Genomic DNA, 19395 nt, shown 5'->3' on the forward strand with positions numbered 1-19395 from the left:
TGTGGACTTCTATGTCATTTTCTTTGGAAGATGTCATGTCTGTCAACCAACTGCCTTTAGCAGGGGCAAGGAGCCATTGACATTGGTACTGGTTCTTCTGTTTAGCAGGCACCAATGTTGGCACTGAATAAGGCACAAAAGCAAAGTATCCTGATATTAGATTAGACGATTTGAAATTGGAATGCCATGCCCATTATCAGCAGGACTGGTAAGAATTAACTCTGATAACGTTTGAGGATTTCTGGCCTTTTGTCTGTAATACTCTACTCCTAAGGTCCCCATGCCAGATCTTATTTTACCACGTTTGGTCAGCACTCGATACAGAAATATCCCACTGTTGCTTTCTAAATTTAACATGTTTTGGTAATTCACATAGTTTCTATGTGAAATCAGTACCTACAGTTATGGTTGAGGAGCAGCCAACAAAGTTTGACAACAAGGGTTTTGAAAGAGGTCACTGACATCTTGGCAGCTTCTAAGGTGGCTGACACTGCAAAGGTGGGTCAAATTGGCAAAATAATCATGGATACCTTTGTTCATTATCCCTCACATAACTAATGGCTATCACTAAGGTCAGGAGATGGCTCTCCCTCGACTTGTCTTCATAGCTGCATATCATTGTAAGACAAGTAAGTGAGGGATATTATGTCCAGAATCTACATAATCCCATTTCATGCTTCTTGCCTTCCACAGTCTCTTCCCTTCTTAGACATCCAACTCCATCAGTAGGTAATAACAAGAAAAATGGTCATAATTAGGTCAATGTTGTAGCAACTTAAGATCTGAAGTAGTTAACTTCATTTTATCTGCAACCTGTGGGTATTCGGATCCATATCGGATTCGAGCTGGCAACTTTTCAAGCATCTGCTCTGAGCTCCAAGCTCCTCCCCTTACCCATAACCCATCACCATCTCCTGCCTTCCCTCAGATCTCATTTGCCACTTCGTGCATCAGCATCGTGATCTTTGTAGCCCCAAGTGTTGGGTTATTAGCAAGTGACTTTTTGGTTGTTTTTTCTCCAAATAGTGAGAGTGTGTTGTCATTTAGTTCCCTTTCCTCCCCCAATCACTTGTTCGTCGGTTATATAACAAAAAAAAAAGTTTGTTGTAAAGTAGTCTAGTACAGGCCCCTCCCTACCTCTTAAGTGTGTGTGTTTAGAGTGTCAGTCTTAAGTAGGTTGGCTGTGTGTGTTAGTAGTATGGCTCATCAGCTAAAACCTACCTTCAAGAAATGCACAGAGTGTGGCTATAAGCTTTCACGGCCGATGGTCACACTTGGTGTGTTGTTTGCCTGGGTGCTCCCCATCTTTCTATTCAGTGTAGTGTGTTCACTGGATTTAACCCCAGGGCCTTGAAAGAAAGGAACGCCAAACTGGTTGCAAAAGGCCTTCTACCTGTTTCCTCTCTGGACTCATTAGCCTGGGCTCCTTCAGCAGTTGCTCAACCTCCCCCTCAGGCTGGGACTCACCCTCCCACTAGACCTGTTGAAGGGGTGGCCAAAGGAAAAGACAGGAAGAACAAGGACAGAGACAAGAGGGGGGATAGGCCCCACAAGCGATCTCTAGTGCGTGAACCCTTCCCTAGCCCGCCTTCTAAAGTGTCTAAACCTACATCTCCTTGGCTCCACTCCCCAAGGTTCTCCTCGGAGCCGACTGAGCCCTTGGATCCAAGGCCTTCATCTAGGTCATTGCAATGACCAGCCAGATCCAAGTCGGTCACCTCCTCATGCTTGACTCAGTGTCTATCGGAATTGGATATAGACAGGATGATGAGGAAATTTATTTGGGCCCAAATCCAGATGGGAGACTTGCCAGGCCTCTCTCCCTCTGGAGGGGGGGGCCTCCATGCCCTTCTTTCATCCGGTTTCTCCTTCCCCGATCCGGTCTGTGGTTTCGGGGTTTATGGATCCGAGGATCCTCGGAGCTGGGGGTTTGGTGCCAATTGTTCCTCCAACCTCAATTCCGGCAATTACCTTGAGTTCCTCGGATCAGACCAGTTCAGATCTGAGCAACTCTCGGGGCCGAGGATGGGGAGTCAGATCTGAGGGAATGGAGGTGTCTTCTGCTCCGACTTTGTCAGATTTGAGCCATTCCTTCGGAGCTCTGGCTACTCCTGCCTTGGCCCCGATCCTCACAGCTGACCCAGAGAGAGCTTCCTCCTTGTTGGGTGCTAAGGAGGTGTGCTCTCCATCGGCGTTCGACGTGGTGGAGAGGGTTCTCTCCCAAGGATCGAGACCCCAGCCTATTTCCTTGGATTCCATCCAGGCTCCCTTGGATTTGGTTATGACTCCCTTCATCTTGTCCCAGGGATAGCCCGTGCTAGAGGACCCCAGGCGATTCCCCTGGAGAAACCCCTCCCTGGCACATGAGTCTTCTTCAGAGAGTCCCACTGAAGAGGGTCCCCATAAGCACACATGTAAAAGGAGGCACCTGGACTCCCCTGAGTCATTGACAGAAGACACTGATTTAGATGAAGGAGAAGGTTCCCCCAGGTCACCTCCCAAGGATGTCTCCTTTGGAGACATCATGGAGATCCTCCACCAGAGAGAAGGTTAATCAGTCCCAAAACCTTCTACGGATAAGTCAGTGTTCCTGGAGGCTTTTGACATGGGATCATCTATGTCCTGGTTGTCCCCTTCTGTGGATCCCTAAGTGGATCATATCACTACGTGGGCATGGAAGGAGACTGACACCACAGAGCCAATACCAAAATGCCCAGACAGGATTCTCTCTCCACCCTCAGACAGACAGGCCTGGTACAAGGATGTTATGGTGGTTGCAGCAGCCACCAAGAAGAAACTGGCACAGGAGAGCTCCTCGGTCCACCCTCTGGACAAGGAGTCCAGGGTAGTGGATCGATTTGGGAAGTGAGTGTTTTTTTCAGTGACATTTTCCATCAGAACTATTTGGCACACACTATACGACTGCAGCGAGACCTAGTCATGGAGCTCGCTGAGTCGCCCCCAGAGTCTTTGTCACTGGAGGACAAGCATCTGTTCTCCGTGAAAATGTCGACTCTAAAATCAGTATCGAACATGTCTATGCATCTCCTTTCCCATGCTACAGAAGGAGCGGCTAGGGAGGCTGGGACTGATGTGGCTATGAGGCGACACGCTTGGCTCAGACTGTGTTAATACACAGACCCCTTCAAGGCGTCTTTCACAAATGCTCCCTTCGATGTTTTTTTCCTCTTTTTGGGAAGACAGTACGTGACACTCTGGTCCAGAGCGAAAAGGACAGGAAGACTTTGTCTGCCATTGGAGTCCGCTTATCTAGCCCTCAAAGATCCTTTTCTAGGAACCAGAGGGGGCAAAGGAAGATGTGGTCCCAAAAATCACAGTTTTCCCAGGACTCTCAGACAACTCATCCCCTAGAGGCAGAGGGGGACAGGACAGACACCACCCCAGAGGCAGGAGGGGGCCGAGGAACTTTGGGTCTAGGGAAACCTTTTAGATTATCATTGCACCCAACAGCTTGGGAGTCCATAACTGCACATTGTTGGGTGCTTCAAATAATATTCAGAGGCTACACCATCCCATTTGTTACCCCTCCTGTCCAACCAAAGCACCTCCCAGATGTTCCACCTGCACAAAGGGAGGCGGCAGCACTAGAGATTTCCAAGATGCTTTGCAAACGAGCCATCAAACTGGTCCCCCAGATTAGTCCAGATCAGGTGTTTACTCCAGGTTCTTTTTAGTGCCAAAAATGATGAGGGACTTCAGGCCCATCCTGGACCTGTCAACCTTGAACCTGACTGTAGCCAAGCAAAAATTCTGGATGGTCACCCTACAGTCCATTCTACCTTATCTTCGAGAATGCAACTGGATGTGCTCAATAGACCTCCAGGATGCTTACTACCGCATCAAGATTCACAGAAGCTCCAGGAGATTCCTTCACTTCTGTCTGGGAGCCAATCACTTCCAGTTCAGAGCCCTACCCTTTGGTCTCACCACAGCCCCCAGGATGTTTACCAAGGTAATGGCAGTCATAGCAGCTCACCTAAGAATTCAGGTATTCCCTTACCTAGATGATTGGCTCCTCGCTGCTTCCACCAAGCATCTTCTTTGCATAGCCAGAGATTCCTTCCTTCATCTTGCAGACTTGTTAGGGATCACGATCAATGTTTCCAAGTCCCTCTTGGACCTGGTGCAGATCTTGGACTTTATCGGAGCACAGCTGGACACCCTTCAATTGAAAGTCTTCCTAACTCCAGACAGGGTCCAGAGCCTACGGGCCCATATATCAGTGGTTCTTGGCCCCAGGCTACCAAAGGCTGGCGATGTTCTCTGAGCCCTAGGCTCTATGGCTGCAGCAATCTTGATCCTCCCCTGTGCGCATCTTCACATGCGTGTTCTTCAGTGACTCTAGCCGTACAGTGGCCTTGGCTAGATCTCCCCATGGACTATCCAATTCAAATCAGTAAAGCCTGCAGGGCGTCGCTTCTCTGGTGGCTCCTGTCACCGGGACACCCATTTGTTTCACCCACAGCCCAAGCCACAGTGACCATGGATGCCTCCCAGCTTGGGTGGGGGGGCATTATCTGGGGAGGACGGTCCAAGGCACGTGGTCCCAGATCAAGACCAGATTGCATATCAATGTTCTGGAGATGAGAGCATTGCTTTTAGTTTTGCAAGCCTTTCACACTGTCCTTCCTCCAGGGACTATTGCAATTCAGTCAGACAACTTGTCAGTTGTCTGGTAGATCAACAAACAGGGAGGAACCAGATCTTATCCTTAGTGTCATGTGGCCATGAGTGTGTGGGAGTGGGCGATTTCCACCAGTCAATTTCTGATTGCAACGCACATCCTGGGACGCTCCAACATTTTAGCATACAGATTGAGTCAGGCTATTCTAATACCATACGAGTGGTCTCTGAAACAATCGTTAGCGGAGGAGATCTTCCTTGCATGGGGTCAGCTTTGCTGCAATCTCTTTGCATCTCCTTCCAATGCGAAGTGCAGTGAGTTCTTCACTCTGATCCCCTCACCAGAGGATCCTCCCAGAGACACTCTAATCCATGTTTGGCCTCCCAGGTTACTGTATACTTATCCCCCGTTACCTCTCATTTCAAAGTTTCTTCAGAAAGCTTGCCGACTGTGGTGCAAAGTGATCCTCATTGCCCCGTTCTGGCCTCGTCAGGTGTGGTTCCCCTTCCTCTGGCCTCATGTTCTAGCTTCTCCTTCATAGATTAGGTTCATAGATTAGTACTAGACTAAATGCCCTTGTGAGGCATTTTAAGCCTAGCCAATTATCCCTCGTGAGACTCAAACCCTGCACCTTGTGTTTGTAAGGCAAACACCTTAACCATTAGGCCACCCTCCCAACCCTTGGATTCTGGATCCTCGGTCTCTGGATCCCCACCCGGATCTAATTTCCCATCCCTTGGGCACTTGTCCCCCCAGCCTGGACAACCGCAAGCTAATGGCTTGGTTGCGCCAGCTCCCTTGATTGCCAGGACTCTGGTCTTTCATCTTCAGTAAAAACTATTCTAGTGGCATCCTATAAGGCATCCACTAGGAAGATTTACCGCAGTAAATGGAAACGATTCTCTATTTGGGCTTCTCAGAGGAACCTGGATCCCTTTACAGCCCCTGTTCCTGCATTGTTGGATTTCTTAGCCAATATTTTTCAACAAGAAGCTAATTCCTCCACGGTGAAAGTGCAACTGGCATCTATCTCGAATTTCCATGAAGCGAAAACATGAATGCCCTGGCCTCTTTTAGACTGTGTAAGGCTTTTCTTAAAGGCACCTTTCTTTTGTGTCCTCCAATTAAGAGCTCTGTTCTTCCTTTGGACCTTACCTTGGTTCTGCAGGCTTTAGTTGCTCCCTCCTTTGAACCTGCAGCATCAGTAGATTTGAAGTTCTTATCCTGGGAGACAGCCTTCTTAGTGGCCATTACATCATCTAGGAGGGTTTCTGAGATTCAAGCTTTGTCTGCTGTGCCCCCTTACTTCATCTTCCATAAGGACAGGGTTTCTCTCCGCACGAACCCTTCCTTCTTACCAAAAGTAGCTTCAGAATCAAACATTAATCACACAATTAACCTGCTTGTTTTCTTTCCAAATTTTCAGAACAAGGGTGAATATAAGCTGCATTTGCTAGATGTTCATAGACAGCTTCATTTTATTCACACAGAAAAAGCTCTTCCGTAAGTCTGACCAGTTATTTGTGTCCTTTTCTAAACCCTTTCTGGGCAAAGCCATCTCCAAGGTTTCTTTAGCTAGCTGGATTACAGAATGTATTTTGCAAATTTATAAAGACAAAGATCTGTCCCCACCTGGTCCTGTTAAAGCTCATTCTGCCAGATCTATGGCGACTCCTGCTGAATTTTGGTCTAGGGTTCCACTGGATGACATTTGCGCGGCAGCAACCTGGGCAAGGTCACATGCCTTTATTTCTCATTATAAGTTGGATTTGATCTCCAGAGGGAGAGCATCCTACGGCTCTGTGGTGTTCAGGAATATCCTTCCATGAGGGCCTCCCAGGAGTTTAAGTAGCAGGGGACTCTGTCCCACAGGTTGGAGATAAAATGAAGTTAACTACTTCAGATAAAAAGTTATGTACTCACCATAATGTTCCATCTGAGTAGTTACACTTCATTTTTCTGCAACCGTCCCACCCTCCTTCCCCCGAACCTGTTCACGGTTTATTATATAACTAAGTTGCTGATTGGTTGAGTAATGGCAAACTAGATCTGAGGGAAGGTAGGAGATGGTGATAGGTTATGGGTAAGGGGGAGGAGCTTGGAGCTTGGAGCAGATGCTTGAAAAGTTGCCGGCTCGGATCCAATATGGATCCGAATACCCACAGGATGCAGAAAAATTAAGTGTAACTACTCAGCTGGAACGCTATGGTGAGTACATAGCTTCTTTTTTATAAGATGTATTCTGCAAAAGATTGGACATATGACCTGGTCCAAAGCATTAAGGCAGCAACCTGGGCACACACACCCCTAAAATGCTGCATGATAGGTGATACTCTCTACTGTTACAGTTAGAAAATCAAAGATTAAATTTGCTTCTCTGTAATGTACTAGGGTTCCATTTTCCTGGACATTTCTCCTCCATTCCCTTCCAGTCCTCAAGACAGAAAAACTTCCAAGAAAGCTTAAGTTTCCATTACAGCTTCCTTCTTATAATAGTATGTGCGTTGTAATTTGCAACCAGGACAGATAAAAGCAAATGTATGGGTGCCAAATATCAGAAATTTATAGCCACTAAAGCAGCCAGCAAGTCACTTGCTTTCTCAGGTTTTGTGGTCAGGCAGTTCTTTGCTAAGGGGTACAGATAATTACCATGGTGAAGATTTCTTTAGATTTTTTTTGAAAAAAAAAGTGTTTACTGTTTCTCTGAATTTATGTCTAGGACTAAAGGGAAGGGTTCAAGTAGTCAAAAATTCACTGTAGAGATTATCACATCTTGTCTGTTTTGTTTAGCAGAGGGAAAACGACATTCAGTATTGTTCAAATTGTAAATCTTTTATCCCTAAAATACTGCAAACTAAGTGGAACTCTCTACTGTTAAATTTAGAAAATCAAAACTTAAAAGGTGCTTACCTGTAGAGCATTAAAGGTGCTTACCTGTAGATCAGTGGAGCATGCTTCCAGTTCCTACTCTCCCCTTACAACCATACGTGTGTTGCAGTTTGTAAGCAAAATGCATAAAAGTAAATATATACTGACACACAAAATCCGAACTGTCCTGCCCTTGAAGCAGCCACCAAGTCTGTATTAGTGATGCTACTTTTTAGGCCTAGTGATCAGCCAGTTGGTTATCAAGGCAAACAAATAATTACCCCATTGAGGGCATCTTTACATTTTTTTGAGAAAAGATTACTTTTGTCTGAATGTATTTCTTGCTCTAAAGGGAAGTGTTCATGTAACTGACAAATTTCCTACAGGGAATATGATGCATCTTGTTTCTTTTATGGGAGGAACATGGCATTCAGTCTTGTTCAATTTCTTAATCTTTTATCTGTAAAATGTTGCATAGTAGGTAAAATTCTCTTCTGTTGCATTTAGAAAACCAGAGGTTTAAGGTGTTTATCTGTAGATTTAATGGAGCAGGGTTCTAGTTCCTTGAGAGATACCCATTTGGTCCCCAAAGAAAAGTATCAAGGGAGGATTCACTTTCCATTCTGGATTTCTCATTTTCTCAGCCTTCAATGGGCAACTCTGCTTTGACCATTACTTAGCACTAAATATGTCCATCTGTTTCTTTCAGCCCCTCTAACATTGCTCATTAGGATGCGTTAAGACTCAGGATGCAAGTACGTCCTCAAAGGCTGCTCATACTTCCACATTCTGCAGGGGAGAAGCCCTCTTTTTCAGTACAAAGGAGGGCTAAAGATGTTATTTCCCTGCAGGAATGGACTGAGGAATTGAATCCTGGATTGATGATCGTAACCATAGGCAAAACTGCTCTACAAATTGTAGCATGCTACAGGCCACCCTCTCAAACTCAGGAACCCCACACAGCCTTCCTGAAGACACTGGAGGGTATAAATGTATCTCCAAACACCATCATATTGGGTGACTTCAACTACCCGAATATAGACTAGGAACATTACTCAAGCCCTAACTTTCTAGCCCAACGGTTCCTGGAGTTCATAAATTCAAATGCCATGGAACAGCTAGTCACTGTTCCCATGAGAGGAGAAAATATACTAGATCTCATTATCACAAACATGGGGACAAAATGCTCCACTCCGGAAGTATATCCCTCATTGGTAAGATCTGATCATAAACTAATCTCACTGGAAATCCACATCCCGCCCCCACCCCAAACAAAAAAGACCACAGTGAAGAACTTCTAAAGCAAACTTCACACTACTCAAGACTGGTGTGGTATCCTTCAAGGCCCCTGAGTCAGTGGAAACCACAACCCAAGCTGCGGAAGCCCTTACAAATGCCTTCTATGAACACCTCCAGGACTGCATGGATCAGCCAATCCCAAATAAAACCAAGACTCTTTCCACAAAGGGCAAACATCCAGTCTGGTGGACCCCAGCCATTAACAAACTTTACAATAAGAGGAGAAAGCTATTACATGATAGAACAAAATCCATAAAAGGGAAGTCACCCCTGATCATTATTAGTAAAAAAATACGAGCACTCATAAAATCAACTAAGGCCAATTTTGAGAGAAAAATTGCCATGGATTCAAAGGACAATCATAAGGCCTTTTTCAGCTATGTTAGGAACCTGGGTGGAAACTCCCAGATATGCTCAGAATTAGTCCAAAATGATACAAAAATCACTGAACCCACAGACATTGCCAACATACTGGCAGACAGGTTCAGTGCAAACTTCACCCCCCTCTCCCCCCCTAAAGGAGAGATAACTATCCCAGCGGAGTGTAGCCTCTCAGACATCTCAAATGCACAGGTGAAAGCTGCTCTCTCTAAAGCTAAAAACACAGCACCAATGGGACCGGATGGTGTCCCCGGCTGTGTGCTACACGAGCTAAATGAGGAATTAAACCCACACATAAGGCAGCTGTTTAATCGCAGCCTTACCACAGGATACATGCCCAAGGAGTGGCGTATGGCAACTGTGGTCCCACTCCACAAAGGCGGTGCCTCTACGGACCCTGGTAATTACCGCCCCATAAGCTTAACAAGTCTAGTCTGCAAAGCTATGGAGAGGATCATAATGGAGCTCATAAACAAAGATATAGGGGACTTGCAGACATTGGACCCGACCCAGTTTGGCTTTGTCAAGGGAAGATCATGCCTTTTGAACTTGGTCGATTTCTTCGAAACAGTCACCAAGGCCATTGATGAGGGAAAGGAAGTCCATACAGCCTACCTTGACCTTGCAAAGGCTTTCGACACAATACACCACTTGGGTATTGTAGAAAAACTTACCAGCTTAAATGTAAACCCATATGTCACAAGATGGGTTGCAAACTGGCTTAAGGACAGAACCCACAGGGTTAGAGTTGCTGGCGCTGTCAGACTCCAAGCCGGTCACAAGTGGTGTCCCACAGGGCTCGGTCCTTGGCCCCCTATTGTTCGGCATCTACTTCTCAGAAGTACAGGCCAACATGGGAGGACTTTGCTGACAAAGTTTGCAGACGACTGCAAACTGGGCGCCATAGTGGAAAGTGCATCGGACACGGATATCCTTCAGAAGGGACTCACGGAAACAGATAGCTGGTGCCAGAGCCATGGCCTGAAGTTAAACGCCAAAAAATGTATAGTCATACCCTTCGGGAAAAACAAGGTAACCCCAAGCTACCATATAGGTGGCAATCCACTAAGCACAGAAGAGGTTATCAGGGACCTGGGGACCCAGGTTGACAGTGGCCTTTCTTTTGACACTCACGTTGCTAAAGTGGTTAGAAAGACCTTCTACATTGCCCACCTGATCATGAAGGGATTCACATCCAGATCTAGTGAGGTCATTGTTCCCCTGTACTCTTCACTTATCAGACCAATGATCGAGTACAATGCCCCATTCGGGATGTATCTCACCTTACATCTGCAGCAATTGGAGAGACCCCAAAAGTTCCTCACCAAAAGGATAAAGGGACTCCAAAATCTGTCATATGCTGCCAGATTGAAGAAACTCCAGCTCTATTCAGTTGCATACCATCTGCTCAGAGGTGACATGTGCCTGACATAAAAGGCCATGTCCAACCCGGAATTAAGGACATGCTCCACCTCAAAAAATCCAAATCCACCAAAACCACTAGAGCAAGCAACTTAAACCTTAGCACAGATATAAATAGGATGTGCTGGAGGGATAGATTTATCACTCAGAGACTCCCTATGCTGTGGAATAAAATCCCGGTCCATGTGAGGCAGAGCACCTCGCTGGCTCTGTTCAAGAGAAATCTTGACCTGTGGATGGGAGATCCGTAGGTTTACCCCGGGAATCATCTCTGTGTCACTGCTGGACAGAGGCACAACAAACTAATGGGCACAGTATTTTTTCATATAAGGGGTGGCGTAAGCCACAAAACTTTGGGCTAGGCTTATAAATGCCTTAGGGCAGATAGCCTAGTATAAACCTATGAACCTATGAACCTATATGTAAGAGTATTAACTTTTCTTTAGACACTCCTAGGAAATAGAATCATAAACTGAAACATACATCCAACATTTTACTTAAGAGGGTAAAAGATGATTGGTTTGCCTTTGCTGAAAGCTTATTTAAAGCATTTCAGTCATTACAATCTGAAACTATTCCAAGAAGGAAAATATCACCCAGCCTTAAGATTCTGTTCTACAAGAGGTAGGCTTGAATTACTAAAAATGTGAGGAAACGATATATTCATATACATGATTCCCTCCTGAGGAATTGTCTTTTTCAGACACATTTGAAGGAATCAAGGATTTGTTAAGTGGAGTCAAAAAGAAACCAGAGATCCAGCAAAAATATTCTGAGTTGTTGCAAGTGGATTCCTCGTAACCAGCACCTATTCCCTATGTTTTGTCAGCCTTAGAAATTATTTTAATGTAGCAAGCAGTGCTCCTGACAGTCAGCATTCAATCTGTAGAAAATTTCAAATTTTCTTTCAAATTCCATTGCTGGCTTTTGTCAAGAAAGAGATTCACTGGAGAGTAAATCAGATGTCCCTTAGTCCAGATCTTCCCTTCTCCCCTCCTATCCCTTTCCAATATGTAACCATAGATGTTTCAGATTTTGCATAGGGAACTGTTTCCAAAGGGATGAAGGTTCAAGGTTTGTGGAACACTCAGTACAGAAAAAAAGCACATAAATATCAAAGAAATAAAGGTGTTGTTAATAGTTCTCAAATCTGTACATCATCTCTGGACTTCAGGTCCCCCCTTGGTTTTCACAGACTGTTTTGTGTGGTGTATAATCAAACAAGGGGGAACCAGAACTTACCCACTGTGAAGATTAGCAATGCTAGCCTGAGACCTGGCCATGCAATTCAACCTATCGCTACAGGCCACTTACATTCTGTCAGAGCAAAATATTTGTGGTAGGCAAGCAGAGCAGGATCAGTACAGCCCACTGTTTATTTATTTATTTTTAATTTGCTAACTGGGGTAGAGCACTGATCCCATTGGACCTGTTTAATTCTTAGCCCAGGGAAGACACAGCAGATGCATGATATTGTATGTTCTGAAAGGAATTTATACTCTGGGATCTTTCAAGAAATCATCCACATGTTGGGAACTCCTCAAGTTGATCTGTTTGCTTGCATTCATCAGGCAATTTACAAAACTCTCTTCCAGGACTCCTAGCAGAAAGTTCTGGGAGACAGATGCTATTGCTTTCTCATGTAAGGGAATGTTTGTTCATGTATGCATTTAAAGATTAAAATGGCTCTCTAAAAATATTACTGGTAACAGTGGTGGTTCTCCCTTCTGTTGAAGATGACCAAGGGCAATCACCTCACAGTATGTCCTTACACAAGGTAGTAGTTCTCTGATTTATCATGGTCTTCATGTTTTTTCAGCTCACATCCTGGATGATAGAATCTTGACATCTTTTAGGTACCTTTGTTTTTGAGAATGTACAGCAGGTATTAAAGTATTCTAAGATACCTGTTACTAGAAAAATCATATGTTTCAAAATGGAAAAGATTTACTAATTGTTGCTATAACATGAACCAAGATCCTGTTAAAGCAACCTTTGTTCTACAATATTTGTCTGAGTTATTATCCTCAGGCCTTTATTACGCTTCTGTTAAAACACATCTTTTGGCCATTTCAGTTTGCCTGTCTATAGGTCCCCCTTTCTTCTTTTAAATTAAGCAGTTTTTGAAAGGGCTATTTTATATATATATATATATATATATATATATATATATATATATATATATATATGTGTGTGTGTGTGTGTGTGTGTGTGTGTGTGTGTGTGTATATATATATATATATATATATATATATCTAGGAAGCACATGGCTTCCTTATGGGATCTTAACTTTATACTGTAGAAAATTACACTTTTTCCTTTTGAACCAGCTAAAAAGACTGATTTAAAATTCTTATTATGGAAACTAGTGCTCTGATTTTCTGCTAGAGGTACAAACTCATATGGTGACTCAGCCCTCTCTCATCATTTATAAGGATAGGTCATATCTAAGAACCAGTCCTTCTTTCATTCCTAAAATTGCTTCAGAGTTTATCTTGAATAAATATATTTATTTCCCTGTTTTTTTACCAGAAGCAAAAAAAAAAATAAATAAATAAGGGAGAGAAAATCCTGCATACTGTGGACTTTCACATGCAAACTCAGATACTAAAATGTCAGGAAGAAAGAAGGGACAGTAAGTTTTCCAAAAGACTATTTCTAAATTGCTGTCTCCTGCATATCATGGCATGGCACTTCCAAACAAAATTGGTGGACACTTTACTAGGGCTACAGCTACTTCTGCTGTTTTTTGAAAAGGGGTATTACAGAGTCAACAATGTGTTCTTCTATATATGCATCTTTCAAGCATTACACCTCTGACTTGTTTCACTATGGCTGAATCAGGATTTCCTTGGAGTATTCTCCAAGAGTTCATGGACTCTGATCCATCTTCCTGTCTTTCTTTCTAAGCTTTGATATCTGTCTCATAAAAGTTATCCTTGGAGGATGCTTATCACATAACTTAGGCTACTGCAACAGTGATCTGTTCAAACATCTGCTGTTATAGTAAGTTTACTTACACAACTGTGCTTTCTCAGTTTTATACAAAAAATAGAGAGTTATCCAAGAGATCCCATCAGACTAAAAAGGGCTGAGCTTTTACTGAGGGTTATCTTCAGAAACCAGTGAGGCTAAGCACCTCAGGCCCATTCTAGCCTTTTTTGTCCTGAATCCCTTTGTTCTAAAGTAGCCCTTTCATATGATTATATTGTTGTCTGTCATCCTTTGGCTGATCAAAGGAGACTGGAAGATTGAAAGTACTCTTTAGACCTTCTGGATGTCTACCAGAACATCAGAGTGACAAAGAAGTTAATTCTATGTGGAAGCCAGTCATTTTCAGTTGTACACATTGCCATTCAGGCTCACTTTTGCCCCCAGAGTGTTCACCAAATTCATGTCTGTAGTAACAGCCCATCTTCATCAAGATCCAGTATCTTTCCCTATCTTGACAATTCGATCCTGCTGGCCCCTACAATGGTCAGTGGTATTCATCCAGACTATATTGTCTGTCATTGTTTCCATCCCTGAGGAGAATAGGGAATAATGTAAAGCCCCAGCTGTGTCCATACAATCCTCTCCATTAATTGTGCACAGACTGGGCACGCTGGCTTATCATACATTTTTAACTCCAAAACTGCATTTTTGTGTGTGTGTGTGTGTGTGTGTGTGTGTGTGTGTGTGTGTGTGTGTGTGTGTGTGCATGCATGCATCAATGTGTGTGTGTGTGTGTGTGTGTGTGTGTGTGTGTGTGTGTGTGTGTGTGTGTGTGTGTGTGTGTGTATGTGTGTGTGTGTGTGTAAAAATCTTCATAGGGACAAAGGAACTGCTAAGAATAAACTATGGTTGGTGAAATCTAGATACTCGGTGGGAAAACAATGATGTTATGAATTACTGTTACAGAGACCCTACATGAAGAAGCTAACATTGTATATTTAATGCAGGATGGGGAGGTAGTTAAATTATACATTAAACCAGTGGTTCCCAAACTTTTTTGATTCTCGGCTTCCTTGCTGAATCCAAGTTTTCACAAGGAGCACCCCCTCCCTCCGCAGTGTGCATAAAGTGCATATTTCATTTATTTATATAGTTATTTATTTGACATTTATCTAATGAGGCTGCCCGACTGGACTAGGAGACCTAGAGAGAAAAGCTCAAAAGTACAATAAAAAAGACAATTACCAAAAAAAGTGTACATTCTGCTTAACAGCATAACACTGATCTACTATGGTTGAGAGGTAAGCAAACCTAATGGCAACCTTATTAACGTTAAGTTTATAAGAGCAATATTTAGAATCTGTCCCTATTATTTGGCTCTGTCCAGCATACCTCTCAATTGTATAGATTTTTGCAGAATGTCCAGATTTTTGCCTCATATTTTTGGTCTTTTTCTCATAAAATTGTTGTTCTCTGGCAAATCACTGGCAGATCATTGAGGCTGAAGTCAGAAAATAATGACAGACAGTTGGGTTTCATACTTCATACCCTTCAGAATGTTCATGCTAATGCAAAACCTGCATTTCTATCAATTTTCTAAGTTTGTGAGAGCAGTACTTAAAAGTGTCCCTATTTTGTGCCTTTGTACCCCCACTATTTTTTGGCTTTGCCCAGATTTCTTGATCTAAGAGGGTGAGAGGTATATGTCCAGTGGTATGGTCCAGACTTAGACAGACCTCATTCCTGCTGCTGCTGCCAGGGATCACTCTCACTCTTCACTCTCTCCCCCCGTGACACACACACACACACACACACACACACACACACACACACACACACACACACACACACACAATCACTTTCTCATTCATACCTGCATTCACTCACACATTGTTCTCACTCTCTCCCAATCAAACACACACACAGTCACTTCCTCATTCATACCTGCATTCATTCACACATCACTCTCAGTGTCTGTCACACCCACACACCACACACCCACTTACGCATTCATTCATACATCCCTCTCACTCTCCCGATCTCACACCTACATGCCACACACCCACTTACGCATTCATTCATACATCCCTCTCACTCTTCCAATCTCACACATACATACACACATTCACTTCCTCATTCATACCTGCATTCATTCACACATTGCTGTCACTCTCCCGATCTCACACATACACACATACAGCCACTTCATCATTCATAGCTGCATTTATTCACAGACACACACACACACACACACACACACACACACACACACACGCACACACACACACACACACACACACACACAGCCACTTCCTCATTTATACCTAGATTTATTCACACATCGCTCTCACTTTCCCGATCTCACACACAGACACACACACACACACACACACACACACACACACACACACACACACACACACACAAACACACACACACCGCCACTTCTTCATTCATTCCTGCATCCATTCACATATTGCTCTCACTCTCCCACTCTGACACACACACACACACACACACACACACACACACACACACACACACACACACAGCCACTTCTTCAATCTTTCCTGCATTCACTCACACATCGCTCTCACTCTTCCGAGCTCTCTCTCACACACACAGACTCTTTTGCTTACATGCACGCATTCACTCACACATGCAGACAGACACACATACACACTCATACAGGCATTCACTTACCAGACGGCCCGGTTCCAAGTGCTCCACAGCCCGGTAATCGTCCATGGCTCGGTGGTTGGGGACCGCTGCTATACTTGATGCCAGTTCTGCTAAAAAGCTACAGTGTAGGTCTAGACTTAGCTCACCGCGAACTAATAAGCTTTGATGCAAAATAAACCGTGAACTGTTCGTGATTTATTTTGCAGCTAAGCTTATTAGTTCTAGGTGCCCCTGTGAGGAAGCTGTGGCTCCCCAGGGCACTGTGGCACACACTTTGGGAACCCCTGCATTAGACCCTTACTACTGCTTGTTTTCTTATTTGACTTGCTGTTATTTGCCTGATTATTGCTGATCTCTGTCTGCATTTTATTTTGGATTGAAGATATTCATTTAAGGTTTGGTTACTTCTTTTTTTATATCTTCTTATATTGCATTTTTTTTAAGTTGCTAGTTCTTTTTGGAGGGTTGAAAGGTCTTGGCTAAGGTCAGTTAAAAAAGAATTATTTTGCAGACATTGAATAACATCCAGCTAATTAGTGGGAAGAGCTGAGAAATAGCATTCCTCATTTAACTATAAATATTTAGTGGCATCTTTATTTAGCTGTAGTTTTTGTTTGACTTGCTGTTCTCTGCCTGACTATTGAAGATCTGTGCCTGCATTTGATTTTTCCCACTCACTTGCCCTGCTGTTGTTGTACTGTTAAAACTGGTGTTTTTTGAGTTGCCCGGTCCTACTATAAATCTGATTTTGGACATTCCTCCCAGTCTCATCTCATCAGCTCATTATACTGAGCACTGAGAAATCAGCTGGGAAAGGCCCTTCCCTTTAGTCTCTTAAACTGGAATTGTCTTCTTTTTCCTACCTTTCCACTTAATAAAATAAATAATTAATAAATAAAAATTTCTCTGTGTTCAACTGATTTTGTTGTATTTCTATTCTTCCTACTTTATTTAGGTTTTTGCTGCACATTCTTAAAGTGTTGAGTTGCATTTAATTTGCTGCATTTATTACCGCTTGTTAGTAGTGTGATTACATTGTAACTGTTATTCTAAGCATCTTAGTTTTGATTTAAGCACTTGGGCTTCAAGCTAGTTATCTTACATAAGGAAGGTTTGTGTTCTACACTCTTGTGGCAGGAGAGGTAGCTTTCATCCTTCTGAATTGGGAATTGCTGGTTGAAGGCTTATTATGTATGTTATTCTAAAAGTGTCTTAGTTCTGGTTTAAGTGCTTGGGCTCTAGGCCACTTATTTTCTATTAAGGTTTGTGGTCTACTCTGTTGTAGGAAGAGAAGGTATCCTGAAACCTTCTGAGCTGGACATTTCTTGTGAAGGCTTATTGTACCTGTTATTCTAAGTGTCTTTGTTCTGATTTAATCACTTGGGCTCCAAACCAGTTATTTTACATTAGGAAGGTTTGTAGTCTACACTCTTTTGGCAGGAAAGGATAGCCTATGCTCTTCTGACCAAGGAATTGCTTGTTGAAGATTTATTGTGTATGTTATTCTATACGTGTCTGAATTCTGGTTTAAGCATTTAGACTCCAAACCAGTTATTTTACATTAAGAAGGTTTGTGGTCGAAACTCTTGTGTGAAGAGAAGGTAGCCTCCAACCTTCTGAGCTGGTAATTGTTGGTAAAGGCATATTTTACCTGTACTCTAAGTGTCTTTGTTCTGCTTGGAGCACCAGGGATCCAAACCAGTTATTTTACATTAGGAAGGTTTGTGCTCTACACTATTCTGACATTACAGTCTAGACAGCTTTTGTAACTACTAGAGCATATAGTTTGCACATAGCTGAGCACTGCTCATCAAGTTCTTTGTCTTAGTGACCCATTCAATATTTAAATTTCCCTCACTCCTCCTTAGTAGATCAGTAGCCATGGGTAGGCACTTCCCGATTTTATCTGAGGTTAATCTGGTTGAGATGGGTATTCTGAGGTATTGAAACAATTGTCTCATGTACATTAACAGCCCCCTTATTCTTTATAAAACAAATAATGTATGCAAGAGGTGTAAGTACACTTTAACACTGAAAGCAAATCTCTGTCATACAACCAAAACTAATCCTATAGAGGTTGCCAGTGACACTTGCATCATGCCTACTGCACAGATTAAAGACATTACACATAAAACTACTTATGCTGAGGCACTTTTAGGTAACCTTCCTGAAACACTAAGACCTCCTGCTCAGTACAGACAAAGAATGGGTCCTCAGTGATCACGTAAACACTCCGTTAAAACACCCCCCTACAGCTGCACATAGTGACATTGTATCCAATGCCTCTATTGCTAAGCCCTTAAGCACATAGCCAAATTTCCTGGTCATTGTTGATTTTATAGTGTGGCACATCATTGTCCCCTTTACCAAGACGTGAGTAAGGAGCGGGTCACAATTAGCTGCCTTTCTGGAGCTAGGATCCATCAAGTCACACAGGCACTCAAGTCATTGAACCACGGATACCAGTATGACTCTCTTATAGTCCATGTGGGCGTTAATGACCTGAGACTTACCTCCCTTAACTATATGAAGCAAGACATGATCAAGGTACAAGCCCAGCACTGAGCAGCATACTACTTTCTCCAAGGATACTGACTGATTACAAAGAGAAAATGATTGATTTTAACAATTGGCTTAGCTTCTGGTGTCAGTCCAAGGGGTACAATATTTGATGGCCTAGGATGACATAGTTGTCAGACCATGCTGCTTTGCCAGGGATGGTCTGCATTTATCCTATCTAAGCTTTTGAATACTGGCTAAGACCTTTCCCCCCAGTGTGCCTTTTTTAAGAAATGCCAAACTAATGAAACTAAAGACTTAACTGGACTTATGAAGGAATATCTGAAGTTGGTCCCGCTCAGTGTTAGATGTCTTAACAAGAAACTTCACTCCCTGCCAGCCTTCCTCTCCCTGGAGAATGTAGACATTTGTGCAGTAACCTTCCTGAAACACTAAGACCTCCTGCTCAGTACTGTCAAAGAATGGGTCCTCAGTGATCACGTAAACACTCCGGTAAAACACCTCCTACCTCTACACATAGTAACATTGTATCCAGTGCCTCTATTGCTAAGCCCTTAAGCACATAGCCAAATTTCCTGGTCATTGTTGATTGTTTACATGGTTTAAAGTCACATAGAGTACCCCAGCAATGCATGGTTATAATG

The 19395-nt window shown here is 43.2% G+C and overlaps 1 protein-coding gene across 1 annotated transcript in view; it reads left to right on the plus strand.

Annotated features, from left to right (window-relative positions):
• Nucleotides 1-19395, plus strand: part of LOC122814279 (receptor-type tyrosine-protein phosphatase C-like) — a 2027173-nt gene that overhangs the window by 1263234 nt on the left and 744544 nt on the right. The gene's annotated exons all lie outside the window — the stretch shown is intronic.

Source organism: Protopterus annectens, chromosome 10.part0 (genome assembly GCF_019279795.1).
Source record: "Protopterus annectens isolate FY-2018-M chromosome 10.part0, PAN1.0, whole genome shotgun sequence".
Taxonomy (NCBI): Eukaryota; Metazoa; Chordata; order Ceratodontiformes; family Protopteridae; genus Protopterus; species Protopterus annectens.